The following is a 22,943-nucleotide window of genomic DNA, read 5'->3' on the forward strand; positions in this document are numbered from 1 at the left end:
TTTTGATATTTTACTTAACCAATATACCCAACATGTATTAAATATAGAATATTACTCATGAGATTTTTTTTTTTTTTTTTTTGAGACGGAATTTCGCTCTTCCACCCAGGCTGGAGTGTAGTGGAGCGATCTCGGTTCACTGCAACCTTGGCCTTCTGGTTTCAGGTAATTCTCTTGCCTCAGCCTTCCGAGTAGCTGGGATTACAGGTGCCCGCCACCACACCTGGCTAATTTTTGCATTTTTAGTGGAGACGGGGTTTCACCATGTTGGCCAGGCTTGTCTCGATCTCCTGACCTTGCAATCCGCCTGCCTCGGCCTCCCAAAGTGCTGGGATTACAGGTGTGAGCCACTGTGCCCGGCCATGAAGCAGAGGTTGCAGTGAGCCAAAATTGAGCCATTGAACTCCAGCCTGGGCGACAAGAGCAAGACTCCGTCTTAAAAAAAGAAAAAATAAATAAATAAATTAGCCAGGGGTGGTAGTGCACGCCTGTAATCCCAGCTGCTTGGGAGGCTGAGGCAGGTGAATTGCTTGAACCCAGAAGGTGGAGGTTGCCATGAGCCGAGATTGCGTCACTGCACTCCAGCCTGGGCAACAGAGCAAGACTCTGTCTCAAAAAAAACAAAAACAAAAACAAACAAAACTGGCTGCTGTGTTGAAAAGAACTGAAGGTGTTCAAGAGCGGAATAGGAAGACTTTAAAGGCTGTTATAGCATTCCAAGTTAAAGATGATGGTTCTTGAACTAGGGAAGCAGTTGAGGTGATGAGAAGTGTTTAGATTCAGAATTGATTTTGAAAGTTTATTGTACTTTAAAATTGGACATTGGGTATGAGAAAGAAAAACTGCATTCACTAAGGCAGAGAATGCTTAAGGAGGTGCAGGTTTGAGAGAAAATTTAAAATTTAGTTTTGACCATATTAAGTTTCAGATGACCACTGTCATCAAGTAATTGCAACAGTGGTGCAAAATAACAGTTCTGGTATTTCAATATTTAATATGAATATTACTGCCTTACTGAGTTGCAATAAGAGAGTGACAAAAACATATACATCATAGAATTAACATAAGAATGAACTGTGAAGAACATATGCCTTATATTTCAGGTAAAAGGTAAATATATTCCATATACTCTGGAATAAGGACCTACTGAAAGACTGCTGAAAATTTGAGGTATTTGTATTACATTACCTTTTTTTTTTTTTTTTTGAGACAGAGTCTTACCCTGTTGCCCAGGCTGGAGTGCTGTGGCGCAATCTCGGCTCACTGCAACCTCCGCCTCCCAGGTTCAAGCAATTCTCCTGCATCAGCCTCCCGAGTAGCTGGGATTACAGGTGCGCGCCACTACACCGGGCTAATTTTTTGTATCTTTAGTAGAGACGAGGTTTCACCATGTTGGCCAGGCTGTTCTCAAACTCCTCACCTCATGATCCACCCACCTCAGCCTCCCAAAGTGCTGGGATTACAGGCGTGAACCACCCTGCCCAGGCTACATTACTTTTTTTTTTTTTTTGAGATGGAATCTCACTCTGTCCCCCAGGCTGGAGTGCAGTGGCATGATCTTGGCCCACTGCAACCTCTGCCTTCCGGGTTCAAGCAATTCTCCTGACTCAGACTCCTGAGTAGCTGAGATTACAGACACGTGCCACCACACTCAGCTAATTTTTGTATTTTTAGTAGAGATGGGGTTTCACCATGTTGGCCAGGCTGGTCTCAACTCCTGACCTCATGTGATCTGCCCACCTTGGCCTCCCAAAGTGCTGGGATTACAAGCGTGAGCCACCGTGCCTGACCCTATTACATTATTTAATGAACACTCTATTTCATTAGTGTCTTTATATAGCAGTAGTTTTGAATAGTTTAAAAAGCATTCAAGCTGGGTATGGTGGCATGTGCCTATAGTTCCAGCTACTCAGGAGGCTGAGGTGAGAAGATCACTTGAGCCCAGAAGTTAGAGTCCAGCCTGGGCTGCCTGGGCAATATAGCAAGACTCCACCTCTTAGAAACAAACAAACAAACAAAAAGCAAAAATACCTGCTACTAGTTTTTTGCATTAATTACATTTTTTCCCTGTGACCACTGCTTTACATCTAAAACTACTTCATACTTTTTTAAGTTCATATTTTTAGACCATTATTCTAAAATTTTGGACTGGATTGTTACAGAAGCTTCAAGACATTAACTACTACCATTTAAGGAGCAAGGAAAGCATCTTGCTAAGTGCTTTCATAAATAATATAATTTGATCTTCACAACAATTCACTTAGATATTACAGAAAAGAGGCCAGGAGAGAGACCATAGGATATAAATTAAGGTGAAAAGCAGAACACAGCAATTATCCCTTGTGAAAAAATGGTGTTAAAATGTTTTTAAAAAATTGCAAATAAACTTAGGCTTTCTATCAGCAATCTTTCTAAACTTAATATTTTTTTTTTTTTTTTTAAATAGAGATGAGGTCTCACTATGTTGCCAAGGCTGGTCTTCAACCCCTGAGATACAATGATCCTCCCACCTCAACCTCCCAAAGTGCCGAGATTACAGCCTGATCCTAAACTTACCAAATTTAACCATGGTAATAATATTGCCATACGAGGTGGTATAATGAGCAGAATAAGGGTTTGAGTCTCTATTGTATTTCCTACTAGATGATTGTGATTATCTTTGGATATGGCATGTTTTTCTTCTTTTTCAAATTTCAGTGTCTTCAACTGAAAGGCAGGGAACAAATACCACCTATTCTACCTACCTCATAGGGTTGTTAGGAGAATCAAAATGCACATAAAAGTGCTCTTTGGAAATAGCATATTTTACTTAAGTTTTAGGAACATGAAGGTTTGGAATAACGATTTCTTGGAAATTTTTCCCCCAGAAATATTTCTAATTTAAAAATTAATATTTCTGATTTAAAAATAACTTTATTAGCCAGTCCTCAATACTGGGAGGCTGAGGTGGGAGGATCACTTGAGCCCAGGTGTTTAAGTATGCAGTGAGTTATGATCATGCCACTGCACTGAAGTCAGGGGTACAGAGGAAGTCCCTATCTCTTTTTTTTTTTTTTTTTTTTTTGAGGCGGAGTCTTGCTCTGTCGCCCAGGCTGGAGTGCAGTGGCTGGATCTCAGCTCACTGCAAGCTCCGCCTCCCGGGTTCCCGCCATTCTCCTGCCTCAGCCTCCCGTGTAGCTGGGACTACAGGCGCCGCCACCACGCCCGGCTAATTTTTTGTATTTTTAGTAGAGACGGGGTTTCACTGTGTTAGCCAGGATGGTCTCGATCTCCTGACCTCGTGATCCGCCCGTCTCGGCCTCCCAAAGTGCTGGGATTACAGGCTTGAGCCACCGCGCCCGGCCTGGAAGTCCCTATCTCTTAACAAATAACAAAACAAAACTTTAGGGGCTGTGTGCAGTAGCTCAGGCCTGCAATCCCAGCACTTTGGGAGGCCAAGGCAGGAAGATGGCTTGAACCATGGATTTTGAGGATGCAATGAGCTTTAATTACTTCAGCCTGGGGAACAGAGTGAGACCCTGTCTCTAAAAATAAATAAATACATAAAATAAACTTTAGTAATAATGGGGTAACTGTTTAGTTGGTGTTCTACTGCTTTCCATGACACACTCTGGATAAACTATTTGTTGGATTCCGTTGAACTTTTCAGGAATCTATTTTTGTGTGTGTAGACTGTTACTATTAATAGTTCTGTGCTGTGTATCCCACGAGCTCCCAATAAATGTCACATTCTGAGCATTTTTGCACTAGGAAAATTTAGGGTGCAAATGAACTCTGACAGAAGAATCTGTAGTATACAAGGTTTTCAGAAGACAATCCACCTGCTCCATACTTTGGAATAGAAATGAGATTGTCAACAGTATGTTATCTCTGCTTACTTCTCAGCCTCTCTTGCCATCTTTCCCCTGCCCTCTCATCCTCTTTTCCTAGCACACAGAACTACTTCTGCAATGGCTCAACACAGTCTCATCTTTGGACTTTTCCATCTGTTGTTTCCTTTACCTAGACATTCTTCCCCTGCAACACCAACTCCTCCTTTATGTCTCAGACGTTACCTTAGGAAACCTTCCCAGACCCCTTCACTGGCACCCTCATGTGTTCTACAACGCCTATCATGCCACTCCTTGTATACGCTTAATCAGTTTTTAAATTCTGTTTACTTGGGTGTCTTTTTCTTTCTTTCTTTCTTTTTTTTGAGACAGAGTCTCGCTCTGTCGCCCAGGCTGGAGTGCAGTGGTGCGATCTCGGCTCACTGCAAGCTCCACCTCCCGGGTTCACGCCATTCTCCTGCCTCAGCCTCCCGAGTAGCTGGGACTACAGGCGCCCGCCACCGCGCCCGGCTACTTTTTTGTATTTTTAGTAGAGACGGGGTTTCACCGTGGTCTCGATCTCCTGACCTTGTGATCCGCCCGCCTCGGCCTCCCAAAGTGCTGGGATTACAGGCGTGAGCCACCGCGCCCGGCCAGGGTGTCTTTTTCAATAGATTATGATCTTTGGCTGGGCGCGGTGGCTCACGCCTGTAATCCCAACACTTTGGGAGGCCGAGGCGGGCGGATCACGAGGTCAGGAGATCGAGACCATCTTGGCCAACATGATGAAACCCCGTCTCTACTAAAAATACAAAAATTAGCCGGGCGTGGAGGCGCGCGACTGTAATCCCAGCTACTCAGGGGGCTGAGGCAGGAGAATCGCTTGAACCCGGGAGGCGGAGGTTGCAGAGAGCCGAGATCGCGCCACCGCACTCCAGCTTGGGCGACAGAGTGAGACTCCGTCTCACAAAAAAACAAAAACAAAAACAAAAACCCAAACAAACATGACCTTTGGGGAGGCAGGGTCCGTGTCTGCCTGGCTCACTGTTTCACACATCGCACCTAGTTACTTTTTCAATAAGTATTTCTTGATCGAATAAGGAGAGTGGCTTGGAGTTTCAGTGAAAAATAATGTTCTTCCAACCATTAGCCTTGGTTTTCTGATACCCCACTAGAACTGGATTCTCCGGACTGATACATTTCACTCTGTGGAGCTGACCGTCCTTTGACCTACTTTCGCAGGTGGGAGCCCACTGGCCTGAAAGATCCGAGTTTTCAACCTGCAGAATTACCAACATAGGGTTGAGTCGAAAGGCGTGAATATTTATGATCCAAAAGCGACTGATACGCCCTCTAGGCAATGAGCAGGGAAGGGAACCTTTAGGGGCCACCGAAATCCCAGGAAAAGCGCCAGATTCGCTTTCTCCCAGCCTCGGGCAGCGCTCACTACAAACTACCTCCTTCAGCGCGCCAAGCCGTTAGTCCCGCCTTATCCCCTCGGCTCCACCTACCCAGCGCGCCCACAGTTACTAAACCCTTGCCGCCAGGGTGCACGACGCGTTCCTAAGCTCCGCCTCCGGGGCAAGGGCGCGCTCCCCCTCCCAGCTCGGCCCAAGCAGTTCCGTTAGGAGCGGGAGGAAAAACCGTCCTTCGGGTCCCCGCCTCTCCACTCCTAACGCTTTACTCCCTACTCCCCCTGCGACCACTACACAGCCGGCTACGGAGGCCCCTAACGTACAAATATCCCCCAAGCCCTTGCGTATCCTGATAGGTTTTGTCCTTTCTTACTCCACCCAGTCTTAAGGCCTTGTGTTCAATTTTTCTCCGGGATTCAGACTAGAGAGTTTCTTCCGGCGTAAGGAACTTCAACGCTCTTCACGGAAGTAAAAGTATTTTTTTCGTTGTTGTTGCCGTTGTGGCTGCCCGCATTCCTTCCCTCCCACCTCGCGGAATTGTGGCGGGAGGGGGAGGAGGTAGTCAGGGCGCCTGCGCGGAGAGGCCGCTTTCCATCCGGGTCCCTGTCCGTGCGGTGCAGCAGGTCGGTAGGCGGGAAATGGCGACTGGCTGAAGGAGCTGGTTCTGTTGCTGCTGCGGGGTAAGCGGGAAAGACACCACACATTGCGCAGTCGGGACCATCGCCGGAGCCTGAGGACACTTCTCTGTCGTCACAGTTAGGTAATCCCCTTCGTCCAGACGCTGCCGCTGCTTCCAATCTTAGTTCTCCTCCTCTTCCAGGGCCGTCTGCCGGGATCTCCTCCCCTTCTAAACCCGGTCCTCCAGCGGCTCTGGCGCCTTGGTAGGCATGCACTCTTTGGCGCCTCGTACGTCCACTGTGCGGAGCCGCTCCTTTCTGGACTTTCCCCTGGGAACAGAAAGGGAGCTCACTTCCCGCCAGCTTCACCTTTTAGGCTGCGGCCTGCGTTGTGATTTCTGGGGTTAGATTTCACTTTGCTACCCACCCCCACTCCGATCTCACGTTCCTGGTCCCCAACCTCTGGGTAATTAAGTTAGAAGTTTAGCTTTTCTAACCTTTTTGGCCCACCTGATGTTTTCGGCATTTCATTCTTTCGAGTAGGGTGCTTTTAGGGGGGCGTGCTCTTATCTCAGTTTTTATAAACACCTTTTCAGAATCTGGAAGAAGGGATTTGAGTAAGTTCTGTTTATCTTTTGTACTGTTAAAATCTCGAGTTGACATTGTTACTTTTTCAAATCGGGAGTGATTGTAAGGAACAGCCCATGTGGAAGGCCTCTGGTGTCCATAGTGGTCAGTTAAAGGGTGAACCTTATTATCCTTAATATTCTCTGCTTTCTTTGGATTTTAAATACCTGTATGGTTGTTAACTTTTGCATTCTTGACCAGAGTTCTGTGGTAAATAATTACATAAGTAAATCTTGTTTATTTCTCACCCTAGTGGTGGCTGGATGTGTGAATGATGTTAAACACTTCAGAGTACTTTAGGGAAACCTGAAGAGAGAAGAGCTCGTAAACTTACCTGAGATCCTGAAATGAAACGTACTCAGTAGGTGTTCCTCCGAGGCAGGGATTTATCTTCCTAATGCTGGTATCGCAGTACCAAGATTAATTTCTTACGTGGGTATGCGAATTAGTGACTTGAAATGATAGATTTATCTGTGTGATTTTCAGATTGTAGATTGCTTTGTCTCTCTATTCTTTGCCCAGTTTTAAATTTTCGTTTGTGGTCCATTTGTTATTCTTAGAAAAGGGAAATGGCGTGTTAAAGCTAGTTTTACTATATTTCTTTACTTTTTCTTTCCTTTTTTTAAATTACATTGCAGACCATTTATTCATAAAGAGAAGTAATAAGGAGGCTGATGGTATTTTCGGAATTTATTAATCATGTTGAATTTGGGGTCTTTGTTTTTTTGTTTTGTTTTGTTTTCACTAATCAAATTAAAATTTTAAAAACTGTTCACATTGCATATCAGTTGACGTTTATAACTCAAGTTTTCAACTCTGGATACGTCCAGTTTAGAGAATTTCACTATTGTTCGCACGATGTTGTGGTTAATTTTCAATATTAACAGGAACACACAAACATTATTATAGTCCTCATTTGGTAGACTTTGCCCAAGGTCATAAAGAAAGTCAAGGCAAAATGTAGCTCTTATGTGAAGGAGTTTTTTAGGATTGAGTTGAACTTAATACTCTCCTAGGACCAGTAGAATAGTGGAGGTACAGGCACGTTAACTACTTGCCAAGTCAATTTATTTTAAAAATGGAGCCAAATGTGCAACTTAAAGGGATCTTACATCGTTGGTCTAGTGTATAGGTTTTGTCTGTATTTTAATGACCTTTTTGGGTAGTTAATAGCCTTAATATTTTTAATAAAAGTTAGTTTACAGCTAGCTGAGTGAGCATTGTAGACTTTGTTTTCAAGAGTTCTCGTAAATTGTTTAGTACTGCATGCATTCAGTACTTGCACTCTTTTAATGCTTTTCTCAGAGTTGAAAGAATGTAAAAGCTGGCTGCGTGGGGTGGCTTACACCTGTAATCCCAGCACTCTGGGAGGCCAGGGCAGGCTGATCACAAGATGAGGAGTTTGAGAACAGCCTGGCCAACATAGTGAAACCCTGTCTCTATTAAAAATACAAAAATTAGCCGGGCATGGTGGTGCACACCTGTAGTCCCAGCTACTCGAGAGGCTGAGACAAGAGAATCGCTTGAACCCAGGAGATGGAGGTTGCAGTGAGCTGAAGACCGCCTTACTGTACTCCAGCCTGGTGACAGAGAGAGTCTCAAAAGAAAAGAATGTAAAAGCTGTAAATGATGTAGTCCTTAACCTTTGTGGGCTTGTAGCTGTATAGAAAATCTAAATAGGATTGCATAGGAATATCAGGGTTTGTATGTTTCACAAGATTCCATTCTACATAGTGTCTCTTGTGCATTTAACTTGAGCTGGTAATGTTACTGTTGTCCCACTGTTAAGAAATTAAGAATTGGGGAAGTCTTCCCTTTCCAGATTCATCTAGCTGATCTCAAGTTTGTGATTTCTGGCTAAGTGGTTTCTCATGAGATTATTACATGACAGAGTCCATCTAATTCTGGTTAAAGAAACTTGGACCTGTTGTTTGCCAAGGATGTACTAGATTCTAGATTTTTAACCATAGATTTTATTGTCAGTTGAGTAAAATGGCTTTTTTTTAAAAAAAATTTTTATTTTTTAGAGATGGGGGTCTGTCTCTGTGGCCCAGGTTGGAGTGCAGTGGTGTAATCATAGCTCACTGCAGCCTTGACCCCCTGGGCCTATGCAGTCCTCCTGCTTCAGCCTCCCAAGTAGCTGGGACTGCAGGCACATGCCACCACACCTGGCTAATTTATTTATTTATTTATTTTTTGTAGAGATGGGGTCTCATTATGTTGTCCAGGCTGGTTCGCAACTCCTGGCTACGAGCAGTCCTCCTGCCTCAGCCTCCCAAAGTGCTGGGAAGACTGGTGCTTGCCACCAAGCCGACTCCAAAATGGTATTAATTTATCGTAGTCATAGGAGGCTATGCTTTAGATTAATGAGATAATGAATAAAATGATTTGCCAGAATTTGGAAAAAGCAATATCTAATTGTAATTTACCAAGTTGTGAAAGCCTAAAGTAGAAAAGACACTTTCAGTCACAAATATCAAGTGTGCTGAGAGGAGTTTATTTGTGGTGTGCTCTAAGTAATTTTTCTGGTTAAAAGTAGGCTAAAAAGTACCTGACTGTTTTAATTGGCTACAGGGGGTCATTTGCTACTTTTTTTTTTTTTCCGAGACGGAGTTTTACTCTTGTTGCCCAGGCTGGAGTAGAATGGTATGATCTTGGCTCACTGCAGACTCCACCTCCCGGGTTCAAGCAATTCTTCTGCCTCAGCCTCCTGAGTAGCTGGGACTACATGCATGCGCCACCACACCTGGCTAATTTTTGTATTTTTGGTAGAGACGGGATTTCTGTATGTTGGCCAGGCTGGTCTTGAACTCCTGACCTCAGGTGGTCCACCCACCTCGGCCTCCCAAAGTGCTGGGATTACAGATGTGAGCCACGGCACCTGGCCGACTTTTTAAATTTTTTTAGTTTTTTAATTTTTTTAATGGAGACGGAGTCTCGCTATGTTACTCAGACTGGTCTCAAACTCCTAGGCTCAAGTGATTCTCCCTCCTGAAGCCTCCCAAAGTGCTGGGCTTATAGGCATGAGCCACTGCACCCAGCTCATGATGAACTTGACAGATACGGAACCCATGTTAAAACCATTCAATTGCAGCTTTAGTTTTCACTTACTTGGCAGTTGCCAGGAGGCATATATCTAAGCCAGACATATATTCACTAGTATTTGTATGACTACATTAATTTTTTAATTTAAACTATATTAAATTGTAATTGGACCTGCATTACGACTAGGTGGACTAGGGCTGTGTGGTACAATTTGAGAATTGCCAGTGCCTAACTTTATTTATATGTCTCCAGTGTTTTTCTAAATGTCCTGTTTAAAAATCACAGATTCTCTGGAAGAGGAAACTTTACAAATTGTCTTTTGTTGACAATATTAGCACAGATTGACTATCAAATAAGCTTACTGATACCACACACAGGGTGAGGGTTCAGAGATAAGGGAACATAGGAGAGTTAAGGGTTTTTTTTTTTGAGACAGAGTTTTGCTCTTGTTGCCCAGCCTGGAGTACAGTGGTGCGATCTTAGCTCACTGCAACCTCTGCCTCCTGGGTCAAGCCATTCTCCTGCCTCAGCCTCCCAAGCAGCTGGAATTACAGGCACCTGCCACCACGGCCGGCTAACTTTGTATTTTTTTTTTCTTTAGTAGAGATGAGGTTTCACCATGTTGGTCAGGCTGGTGTCGAACTCCTGACCTCAAGTGATCCACCCACCTCAGCCTCCCAAAGTGCTGAGATTACAGGTGTGAGCCACCGCGCCTGGCCAGGAGAGTTAAGTTTTTATGCACTGGCTGTGATTAGAAGGGGTGTAGAATATAGGAGCACAGGCAGGGTGGGGATAGAATTATAGTGAGAAGCTTTGACTGCTTGGAATCCTTTGGGATCCTGACAGTAAGGAATGGTGAGACTAAGTGTGGCCCCAAGAAGAACTGTAAGACCTTAAAGACAAATATTTTAATGGAAGGTCACAATAGGCCAGTTGACTATACTAGGGACCATGTATTTTGTGATATTCATAGGTTCCTATGTTATTTTATGATTATTATTATTATTATTTTTTGAGACGAAGTCTTGGTCTGTCACCCAGGCTGGAGTGCAGTGGTGCGATCTCAGCTCAGTGCAACCTCCACCTCCCGGGTTCAAGCAATTCTCCCACTTCAGCCTCCCGAGTAGCTGGGATTATAGGCGCACACCACCATGCCCAGCTAATTTTTGTATTTTTAGTAGAGACAGGATTTCACCATGTTGGCCAGGTTGTTCTCAAACTCCTGACCTTGTGATCTGCCTGCTTTGGCCTCCCAAAGTGCTGGGATTACAGGCGTGAGCCACTGCACCCGGCCTATTATTATTATTTTTTTGAGACAGAGTCTCGCTCTGTCTCCCAGGCTGCAGTGCAGTGGTGCCATCTCAGCTCAGTGCAACCTCTGCCTCCCAGGTTCAAGTGATTCTCCTGTCTCAGCCCCCCGAGTAGCTGGGATTACAGGTGCCCGCTACCACGCCTGGCTAATTTTTTATATTTTTAGTAGATACAGGGTTTCACCATATTGGCCAGGCTGGTCTCAAACTGCTGACCTCAGGATGATCCACCCGCCTTGATCTCCCAAAGTGCTGGGATTATAGGCGTGAGCCACCGCACTTGGCCAATTCCTGTTTTAGATTGAAAAAGGAAAAAGTCTAGATTAAACATGAATGATCATCAACATGGGATTCTAGCATGGAAATGTGTTTGCTGATTTGATTAAAACAACGCAACAGACCAGGCTCGAGATTGTAATCCCAGCACTTGGGAGGGTGAGGCAGGCAGATCCCCTGAGTTTAGGAGTTCGAGACCAGCCTGGGACACATGGCGAAACCCTGTCTCTACCTAAAATACAAAAATTAGCTGGGCATGGTGACTCACATCTGTAGTTCTAGCCACTAGCAGGGCTGAGTAGGGGGAATTGCTTGAGCCCAGGAGGTTGAGGCTGCAGTGGGCCATGAGCGTGCCATCCATTGCACTCTAGTCTTCCAGCCTGGGTGACAGAGCAAGACCCTGTCTCAAAAAAAAAAAAAAGACAGAAAACAGCAAAACAGTATACTAGTAGAAGATACTTGGCATTACAAGTGTGAGCCACTGCGCCCAGCCTAAGTAGGAATTAAAAAAATATATATATATATGTATATACATACACACACTTTTTTTTTCCTTTTTTTTTTTTTGAGACGGAGTCTCGCTTTGTCTCCCAGGCTGGAGTGCAGGGGCACGATCTCGGCTCACTGCAATCTCTGTTTCTCTGGTTCAAGTGATTCCCCTGCCTCAGCCTCCCAAGTAGCTGGGACTACAGGTGCACGTCACCACGCCTGGCTAATTTTTGTTTTTGTTTTTGTTTTTTTTGAGATGGAGTCTTGCTCTGTCGCCCAGGCTAGAGTGTGATCTAGGCTCACTGCAAGCTCCGCCTCCCAGGTTCATGGCATTCTCCTGCCTCAGCCTCCCGAGTAGCTGGGACTACAGGCGCCCGCCACCACACCTGGCTAATTTTTTGTACTTTAGTAGAGATGGGGTTTCACCGTGTTAGCCAGGATGGTCTCGATCTTCTGACCTCGTAATCCACCCGCCTTGGCCTCCCAAAGCCGTGGGATTACAGGCATGAGCCACCGTGCCCGGCCTTTTGTATTTTTTTAGTAGACGGGGTTTCACTATATTGGCCAGGCTGGTCTCGAACTCCTGAGCTTGTGATCCATCCGTCTCAACCTCCCAAAGTCCTGGGATTACAGGTGTGAGCCACCATGCCTTGCCTTAAAAGTATATTTTAAATCCCAGCGCTTTGGAAGTTGAGGGCAGGAGTTCAAGACCAGCCTGGCCAACATGGCACAACCCCCTTTTTATAAAGAAAAAAAATACATAAAACAAAAGTTAGCCAGGCATGGTGGCATGTATGCCTGCCTGTAATCCCAGCTACTCAAGTGGCTGAGGCATGAGACTCCTTGAGCTGAGGAGGCAGAGGTTGCAGTGAGCCGAGATGGTGCCACTGCATGCCAACCAGATAAAGACTCCATCTCAAAAAAAAAAAGGCTGGGTGCGGTGGCTCATGCCTGTAATCCCAGCACTTTGGGAGGCCGAGGCGGTTGGATCATGAGGTCAAGAGATCGAGATCATCCTGGCCAACATGGTGAAACCCCGTCTCTACTAAAATACAAAAATTAGCTGGGCATGGTGGCACGCACCCGTAGTCCCAGCTACTTGGGAGGCTGAGGCAGGAGAATCACTTGAACCTAGGAGGTGGAGGTTGCAGTGAGCCGAGATCACACCACTGCACTCCAGCCTGGCGACAGAGTGAGACTCCATCTCAAAAAATATATATATACACGTTTAGTAAAAGAAAAGTAAGGCCGGGCGCAGTGGCTCACACCTGTAATTCCAGCACTTTGGGAGGCCGAGGAGGGTGGATTGTTTGAACCCAGGAGTTCAAGACTAGCCTGGGCAACACGATGAAACCCCATCTCTACTAAAAATACAAAAATTAGTTGAGCATGGTGGCACACGCCTGTAGCTACTTGGGGGGCTGAGGCAGGAGGATCACATGAGCCCTAGGAGGTTGAGGCTGCACCAAGCCCTGATTGGGCTGCTGACACTCCAGCCTGGGGGACAGAGTAGGACCCTTTGTCCCCAGAAAAAAAAAAAAAAAAGGTGGGGCGTGGTGGCTGACATCTGTAACCAGCCTGGCCAACATGGCGAAACCTTGTCTCTAAAAAAAAAAAAAAAAAAAAAAAGCCAGGCATGGTGGCATGCATGCACGCCTATAATCCCAGCTACTCAGGTGGCTGAGGCTTTTGAGCTGGGGAGGTGGAGGTTACAGTGAGCTGAGATGGCGCCACCTCATGCCAGCCTTGGTGACATGGAGATTCTGTTTCAAAAAAAAAAAAGTATGTTTATTAAAAGAAAATAAGGGTGGGTGCAGTGGCTCCCACCTGTAATTCTAGCCCTTTGGGACGCCGAGGAGGGTAGTTTGTTTGAGCCCAGGAGTTTGAGACTATACTGGGCAACACGGCAAAACCCCATCTCTACTAAAAATACAAAAATTAGCTGGGTGTGGTGGCGCACACCTGTGGACCCAGCTACTCGGGCTGAGGCAGGAGGATCATGTGAGCCTTGGGAGTTCAAGGCTGCAGCGAGCCTTGATTGGGCCACTGGCACTCCAGCCTGGGTGACAGTAGGACCCTGTGTCAAAAAAAAAAAAAAGAAAAAGGTGGGGCACAGTGACCCATGCCTGTAATCCCAGCACTTTGGGAGGCCGAGGCTGGTGAATCACCTGAGGTCCAGAATTTGAGACTAGCCTGGCCAACATGGCAAAAACCCCGTCACTACTAAAAATACGAAAAATTAGCTGGGCGTGGTGGTGGGTGCCTGTAATCTCAGTTACTCGGGAGGTTGAGGCAGGAAAATCGCTTGAACCCAGGAGTTGGAGGCTGCAGTGAGCTGCAATCATGCCATTGCACTCTAGGCAGGGCAACGAGCAAAACTACATCTCAAAAAAAAGAAAAGTGTATTATTTGTTTAAAAGAAATAACCAGGACACATAAATATCTTTTTAGTTGAGAGAAAACTGATTATTTGCTTTAGTAATAATGCTTTCATCCTGATATCTCCCAAATATGTATGATTTTCTTAGTGAGTTGAAAATAATAACCTCTTACTGACCTTACAAGTACCTGCCTTAGTATATTTTGTCGAGTTAAGATAATTATATATTTCTTTAATTTCTGATATGTAGAGGAAAATTATTTGAAAAAATAATCACAATCATTTCAAACTATCATGCATTTCCTCCTGTGTTGGGAATAACATACCTTTTTTTTTTTTTTTTTTTTTTTGAAACGGAGTCTCGCTCAGCCACCCGGGCTGGAGTGCAGTGGCATGATTTTGGTTCACTGCAACCACCATCTCCCAGGTTCAGGTGATTCTCTGCCTCCCCAGTAGCTGGGATTACAGGTACCCACCATCATGCCCAGCTCTTTTTTATATTTTGGTAGAGACGGGGTTTCACCATGTTGGCCAGACTGGTCTTGAACTCCTAACCTCCGGTGATCCTCCCTCCTCGGCCTCCCAAAGTCTTGGGATGACAGGAGTGAGGTACTGTGGCAGCTTGTTTTTTGTTTGTTTGTTTTGTTTTGTTTTGTTTTTTTGTAGTAGCAAGCAAGAGGACACCTCTGCTAGAGAATTATGATTATACCTAATCTTTGACTAGTGATTTTAAGTAAAAATTCAGTCTTCATAATCCTTCTTGTCTTCTATCTCCCATATATTAATAGTTCATCTCAGTCATAATGATTAATTTTTCCTTTATAGATAGTGATAAGAATAGCGGGAAATTATTTTTTTTTCCCCGACTGAGTCTCTGTCACCTAGGCTGGAGGGCAGTGGTGCAGTCTTGGCCTACTGCTATCTCTGTCTCTTGGGTTCAAGCAGTTCTCCTGCGTCAGCCTCCTGAGTAGCTGGGATTACAGGTACGCACCACCATGCCTGACTAATTTTTGTATTTTTAGTAGATACGAGGTTTCATCATGCTGGCCAGACTGATCTCAAACTCCTGACCTCAAATGATCTGCCCATCTTCGCCTCCCAAAGTGCTGGAGTTACAGGTGTGAGCCACTGCGCTTGACCTCAGTTTATTTTTAAATTTTTATTTGTTTATTTTTGAGACCCGATCTTGCTCTGTCACCTAGGCTGGAGTGCAGTGGTGTGATCATGGCTCACTGCACCCTCAACTTCTGGGCTCTAGTGATCCTCCCACCTCAGCCTTCCAAGTAGCTGGTACCACAGGCGAGCACCACCGTGCCCAGCTAATTTTTGTATTTTTGGTAGAGACAGGGTTTCACCATGTTGCCCAGGCTGTACTCAAACTCCTGAACTCAAGTGATCTGCCTGCCTCAGCCTCCCAAAGTGCTAGGATTATAGGCATGAGCCACCACATTGAATTATTTCACATAACTCAATGCAGATTTATTTTGGACAAAGGCCATATTGTTTTACATTATTGTTTTAAAGATTTTTAGTGTGTATGTATGTGTGTGTGTGTGTGTGTGTGTGTATATATATATATATTTATGTAAAATTTTGTGAGGTTTTTGTTTTGTTTTGAGGCTGAGTCTTGCCCTCTCACCGAGACTGAAGTGCAGTTGTGTGAACATGGCTCACTACAGCCTTGACCTCCCAGGCTCAGTTGATCTTCCTTCTTCAGCTTCCCTAGTAGGTGGGAGTACAGACATACACTACCATGCCTGGCTAATTTTTTATTTTTTTAAATTTTTGTAGAGACAGGGTCTTGCCATGTTGCCCAGGCTGTTAGTAATCCCTGGGCTCAAGCAGTCATCCTGCCTTGGCCTCCCAAAGTTCTGGGATTACAGGTGTGAGCCACCACATCCAGCCTGATTCTTTTCTTACTACCACATTACTGTATTCTTAGGATTTCAAATTTCTCCTGACCTGACAGTTAAATTTAATCAAAAGGGCATAAATAAGTAGTTAGATCTCTCCCCTTGCCCATTTTTGCTGAGAACTATTTAAATACAAAGCAGTCTTGGTGGGCACGGTGGCACGTGCCTGTAGTCCCAACTACTCAAGAGGCTGAGGCAAGAGGATCGCTTGAGCCCAGGAGTTCTGGGTTATATGCCGATTGGGTGTCTACACTAAGTTCAGCATCAGTATTGTGACTTCCCAGGAACAAGGGACCACCAGGTTGCCTAAGGAGGGGTGAACTGGTCCACGTCGGAAATGGAGCAGGTTAAAACTCCTCTGCTGCTCAGTAGTAGAATGGCACCTGTGAATAGCCACTGCACTCCAGCCTGGGCCACATAACGAGACCCTGTCTCTTAAGAAAAAAAGCACTCTTAGGAAAATTCTGCCAAAATTAAGTTTACTTTTCTTTGTTTTTAGAATGTCTTTGTTGATGTATCCAATATATACATTGAAATTTGTCTGTTAATGTATAGGTGAGCTCAGTAAATTAAAACAGAATATGTTGGCACAGGCCATGATAGGATAGTAATATGGTGAGAAATGATAAGCTTCCTGTGAGCTTGTTGAGAAAATGAACTATATTACTCAGTCCTTACAAATTTATAACCTGTATTTTTGCTAAAATAGCATTGTGTTACAAAGTTTTATTACGAATTTTCTTATGTAATAGAATTGTTTTTTAACAAAATCTTTAAATAAAATTAAAACAATCTTCAAATTCTGTTAAAGCTTAGAGTAATCCTAATTTCATTTTTTAATTTTTTTTTTTTTCTTGAAACAGAGTCTCGCTCTGTCACCCAGGCTGGAGTGCGGTGGCACAACCTTGGCTCACTGCAACCTCCGCCACCTGGGTTCAAATGATTCTCGTGCCTCAGCCTCCTGAGTAGCTGGGACTACAGGTGCACGCCTCCATGCCTGGGTGATTTTTGTATTTTTAGTAGAGATGGGGTTTCACTGTGTTGGCCAGGCTGTTTTTGAACTCCTGACCTCGGGTGATCTGCCTGCCTCAGCCTCCCAAAGTGTTGGGATTACAGGCGTGAGCCACCACTCCTGGCCCCTTTGTCCTAATTTCTGCTAATGACATATCAGATTTTAAATCGGGATGCCAGTAGTAGTATTTAAAACATCTGAATGTCCGTGCCTTAATAAACATTTTTGGTGGTCAACAAACTGAATATTGCTATCTTTAAATTTTTTCTTTCTTTCTTTCTTTTTTTTTTTTTAATTCAAGTGGGGTCTCACTATGTTGCCAGGGTTGGTCTCAGACTCTCGGACTCAAGTGATCTTCCCACCTTGTCCTCTCAAAGTGCTAGAATTACAGGCATGAGCCACCGCTCAAGTGATCTTCCCACCTTGTCCTCCCAAAGTGCTAGGATTTCAGGCGTGAGCCATCACGCCTGGCCTATAATGTTGTTTTTCAAAAAAATAAATTTATAGGCCAGGCACGGTGGCTCACGCTTGTAATTACAGCAGTGGATCATTTGAGTTGAGGAGTTTGAGACCAGCCTGACCAACATGGTAAAGCCCCGTCTCTACTAAAAATACAAAAAAAAAAAAAAAAAAAATAGCTGGGCTTGGTGGTGTATGCCTGTAATCCCAGCTACTTGGGAGGCTAAGGCGAGAGAATCTCTTGAACCCAGGAGACGAAGGTTGCAGTGAGTCGAGATCACGCCACTGCACTCCAGCCTGAGCAACAGAGCAAGACTCTTGTCTCGAAAAAAAAATCAACGTGTTTTAAGAGTGTGTTTTAGTCATCAGTAATCTAACAACCCATATGTTGTTTCTCTAGAGAAATAGATTGATAATCGTTTTAGAAAAATCTTTTTTTTTTTTCTTTTTCTTTTTTTCTTAAGAGACAGGGTCTTGGCTGGGCGTGGTGGCTCACGCCTATAATTCCAGCACTTTGGGAGGCCAAGGTGGGCGGATCACGAGGTCAAGAGATTGAGATCATCCTGGCCAACACGGCGAAACCCCGTATCTACTAAAAATACAAAAATTAGCTGGACGTGGTGGCGTGCGCCTGTAGTCCCAGCTACTCAGGAGGCTGAGGCAGGAGAATCGCTTGAACCTGGGAGGCGGAGGTTGCAGTGAGCCAAGATCATGCCACTGCACTCCAGCCTGGCAACAGAGCGAGACTCTGTCTCAAGAAAAAAAAAAGGGACAGGGTCTTACTCTCTCACCTAGGCTGGAGTACAATGGCACAGTCACAGTTTACTAGAGCCTTGACCTCCTGGGCTCCAGTGATCCTCCTGCCTTAGCCTCCTAAATAGCTGGAACTATAGGCCTGGCCGATTTTTAAATTTTTAAGATAAAGGCACGGTCTCACTGTTGCCTACGCTGATCTTGATCTCCTAGTCTCAAGTGACCTCTTCCTGGGTGACTTCCAAAGTGCCGAGATTACAGGTGTGCTGAGATTACAGTGCGTCCGGCTGAAAACACATTCTTTTTGTTCTTATTTATTGAAGAAAACTTTAAGTCAGAGAAAACCCCATAATTTGATCAGCCTAACTCAGTTCTTTTGTTTTTTGTATAGTCCTGTGTTTTGCCAGATGTTTTTGATAAAGTTACTATATTTAGTAGTTTTTAAATAATTTTATAATATTAGCTAAATGGAAAAGCAGAGAAGACCATATATCAGAAATATTAATGATCCAGAAAGACCACCTGTCTTTATCACACACTTTGTTGTGAATAGGATTAAAGGAACCTTCGGCCAGGCACGGTGGCTCACGCCTGTAATCCCAGCACTTTAGGAGGCCGAGACAGGCAGATTACGAGGTCAGGAGTTTGAGACCAGCTGACCAACATGGTGAAACCCCGTCTCTACTAAAAATACAAAAATTAGCCGGGCGTGGTGGTGTGCGCCTGTAATCCCAGCCACTGGGGCTGAGGCAGGAGAATCGCATGAACCCGGGAGGCAGAGGTTACAGTGAGCTGAGATCGCACCACTGCACCCTAGCCTGGGCGACAGAGTGAGACTCTGTCTGAAAAAAGAATCCGGCCGGGTGAGGTGGCCTACGCCTGTAATCCCAGCACTTTGGGAGGCCGAGGCAGGCGGATCACAATGTCAGAAGATCAAGACTATCCTGGCTAACAAGGTGAACCCCCCGCCGCCCGTCTCTAAAAAACAAAACAAAACAAAAAACACAAAAAATTAGCCGGGCACTGTGGCGGGTGCCTGCAGTCCCAGCTACTCAGGAGGCTGAGGCAGGAGAATGGCGTGAACCTGGGAGGCGAGCTTGCAGTGAGCTGAGATCGCGACACTGCACTCCAGCCTGGGCAACGAAAGAAACTCCTTCTCAAAACCAAAAAAAAAGAATCTTCCTGTTGTAGAGTTGATTTTTTTTTTTTTTTAGACGAAGTCTTGCTCTGTCACCCAGGCTGGAGTGCAGTGACACAATCTCAGCTCACTGCAACCTCTGCCTCCTGGATTCAAGAGATTCTCCTGCCTCAGCCTCCCGAGTAGCTGGGATTACAGATGCACACCACCACGCCTGCCAAATTTTTGTACTTTTAGTAGAGACGGGGTTTTGCCATGTTGGCCAGGCTGGTCTCGAACTCCTGACCTTAAGTGATCCATCCGCCTCGGCCTCCCAAAGTGCTGGGATTACAAGGTGTGAGCTATCGCATCCTGCCGAGTTGATATTTTATATAATGCTCCTATACTTAGTCCTTCTTCCCTGGTTGTCTTGATTTTTTTTCTTAGGTGACAGAGAAATCTGTTTTTTCCCCAAGTCCTCCTCCTTCTCCTTTCACAGTGAAGGTTTATGGAAGTAGTGGAGATTAAAGGTGGACCGTTGTAGTACCTGAAACTTGATTTTAGATTATTCAGGCTAGAAATGTAGACTAAGTGGAAACATGCTACTACTTTTGAAAATGTCATTTGGCGTCAAAGAGGGCAATGACTTTAGCTCTTTCATGAATATAGTAAGTTAATGTAAATTTAGTAAACATACTATTTGTAAGGTAGAGTATAAATTAACAGACCCACAGAATTTTAGAGCTGGAGGAGACCAAAGAGGTCATCTAGTCCAATAACATTTGTGTTTTGTTGTGATGAATCATTCTGAAGACTCCTTAACATGTAGTGAATGTTTATCTTAATTAGGGTGCTGCAGGAAGAGATATATATGATGGAAGGGTGAAGACAGCTCTGATTAATGTCTCGTCTCCCATTTTGACAGCCTCTTTGTTTGTTTATTTTTTAGGTAAAATTTACATGTGAAATGCCAGATCTGATGTCCAATAATTTCTTTTGCTGTTGAGGAAACAAAGTGCTAGATTGATTACATGACTCCAGCAGTGTCTCACAGCTAACTAATGATAGATGAAGGACTGGAACCTGAGTGTGTCCACCTCCTAGTTTGGAGGTCATTCCTTTAGTAACTCCTTCAGGAGTCTACTCTAAAACCATTGCACGCATGTATTATTTTTTATATAGCCAACTGTAAATATACATAAAGTTTTACGACAAATCTTGACTTTGTTGCCTTTAGTGTTTGATTTGTGATCTTTTTGTAATTTTCTTTATTTATATGTATTATCTACTCTTGTTTCTGTCTTAATGCATGACACATCAGAACAGGTTGAGTATCCCTCATCCAAAATGCTTGCTATCCAGAAGTGTTTTGGATTTCAGATTTTTTTGGATTTTGGAATATTTGCATATACATAATGAGGTATCTTGGAAAAGACCCAAGTTTAAACATGAAGTTCATTTATGTTTCACAAGTACCTTACACATATAGTCTGAAGGTAATTTTAAACAATTTTTTTTATACTTTAAGTTCTAGGGTACATGTGCACAACATGCAGGTTTGTTACATATGTATACATGTGCCGTGTTGGTGTGCTGTACCCATTAACTCGTCATTTACATTAGATATATCTCCTAATGCTATCCCTCCCCGCTCCCCCCACCCCACGACAGGCCCCGGTGTGTGATGTTCCCCACCCTGTGTCCAAGTGCTCTCATTGTTCAATTCCCACCTATGAGTGAGAACATGCGGTGTTTGGTTTTCTGTCCTTGCGATAGTTTGCTCAGAATCATGGTTTCCGGCTTCAACCATGTCCCTGCAAAGGACATGAACTCATCCTTTTTTATGGCTGCATAGTATTCCATGGTGTATATGTGCCACATTTTCTTAATCCAGTCTATCATTGATGGGCATTTGGGTTTGTTCCAAGTCTTTGCTATTTTGAATAGTGCCGCAGTAAACATACATGTGCGTGTGTCTTTATAGCAGCATGATTTATAATCCTTCGGGTATATACTTAGTAATGGGATGGCTGGGTCAAATGGTATTTCTAGTTCTAGATCCTTGAGGAATCGCCACACTGTCTTCCACAATGGTTGAACTAGTTGACAGTTCCACCAACAGTGTAAAAGTGTTCCTATTTCTCCACATCCTCTCCAGCACCTGTTGTTTCCTGACTTTTTAATGATCGCTGTTCTAACTGGTGTGAGATGGTATGTCATTGTGGTTTTGATTTGCATTTCTCTGATGGCCAGTGATCATGAGCATTTTTTCATGTGTCTGTTGGCTGCATAAATGTCTTTTTTTGAGAAATGTCTGTTCATATCCTTTGACCACTTTTTGATAGGGTTGTTTGATTTTTTCTTTTTTTTTTTTTTTTTTTTGAGACGGAGTCTCACTCTGTCGCCCAGGCTGGAGTGCAGTGGCCGGATCTCAGCTCACTGCAAGCTCCGCCTCCCGGGTTCACGCCATTCTCCTGCCTCAGCCTCCCGAGTAGCTGGGACTACAGGCGCCCGCCACCTCGCCCGGCTAGTTTTTTGTACTTTTTAGTAGAGACGGGGTTTCACCGTGTTAGCCAGGTTGGTCTCGATCTCCCGACCTCGTGATCCGCCCATCTCGGCCTCCCAAAGTGCTGGGATTACAGGCTTGAGCCACCGCGCCCGGCCTTTTTTTTTTTTTTTTTTTTTTGAGACGGAGTCTCGCTCTGTCGCCCAGGCTGGAGTGCAGTGGCCCGATCTCAGCTCACTGCAAGCTCCGCCTCCCAGGTTCACGCCATTCTCCTGCCTCAGCCTCCCGAGTAGCTGGGACTACAGGCACCCGCCACCTCGCCCGGCTAGTTTTTTGTATTTTTTAGTAGAGACAGGGTGTCACCGTGTTAGCCAGGATGGTCTCGATCTCCTGATCTCATGATCCGCCCGTCTCGGCCTCCCAAAGTGCTGGGATTACAGGCTTGAGCCACCGCGCCCGGCCTGATTTTTTCTTATAAATTTGTTGAAGTTGTTTGTAGATTCTGGATATTAGCCCTTTGTCAGATGGGTAGATTGCAAAAATTTTCTCCCATTCTGTAGATTGCCTGTTCACTCTGATGGTAGTTTCGTTTGCTATGCGGAAACTTTTTAGTCTAATTAGATCCCATTTCTCAATTTTGGCTTTTGTTGCTGTTGCTTTTGGTGTTTTAGACATGAAGTCCTTGCCTGTGCCTGTGTCCTGAAAGGTATTGCCTAGGTTTTCTTCTAGGGTTTTTATGGTTTTAGGTCTGACACGTAATTCTTTAATCCATTTTGAATTAATTTTTGTATAAGGTGGATCCAGTTTCAGCTTTCTATATATGGCTAGCCAGTTTTCCCAGCACCATTTATTAAATAGGGAATCCTTTCCCCATTTCTTCTTTTTCTCAGGTTTGTCAAAGATCAGATGGCTGTAGATGTGTGGTGTTATTTCTGAGGGCTCTGTTCTGTTCCATTGGTCTGTATCTCTGTTAAACAATATTTTTAATAGTTTTGTGCATGAAACAGTTTTGACTGCATTTTGACTGACTCGTAACATGAAGTCAGGGTGGAATTTTCCACTTGTAACATTATGTTGGTGCTCAAAAGCTTGGATTTTGGGACATTTCAGATTTTTAGATTTTTATATTTCAAATTTTCCTAGTAGTGATGCTCAGGCTGTATACCACTGCTCATTCATTTAGCAAATACATTTGTGAAGAAGGCACATAAGTAC

The 22,943-nt window shown here is 44.4% G+C and overlaps 1 protein-coding gene across 16 annotated transcripts in view; it reads left to right on the forward strand.

The window, feature by feature from the left end:
- The first annotated feature begins 5,840 nt into the window (after positions 1–5,840).
- The window catches only part of CTDSPL2 (CTD small phosphatase like 2), a 110,569-nt gene continuing 93,466 nt past the window's right edge, over positions 5,841–22,943 (forward strand). For 7 of the 16 annotated variants that reach the window (XR_012414922.1, XR_012414918.1, XR_012414921.1 and 4 more), the window contains exon 1: positions 5,841–5,984. The gene's annotated coding sequence lies outside the window, so the exon portion shown is untranslated. The remainder of the gene's footprint in view (positions 5,985–22,943) is intronic. The other 9 variants (XR_012414928.1, XR_012414920.1, XR_012414927.1 and 6 more) reach the window with 2 other exon arrangements.

Source organism: Macaca fascicularis, chromosome 7 (genome assembly GCF_037993035.2).
Source record: "Macaca fascicularis isolate 582-1 chromosome 7, T2T-MFA8v1.1".
Taxonomy (NCBI): Eukaryota; Metazoa; Chordata; class Mammalia; order Primates; family Cercopithecidae; genus Macaca; species Macaca fascicularis.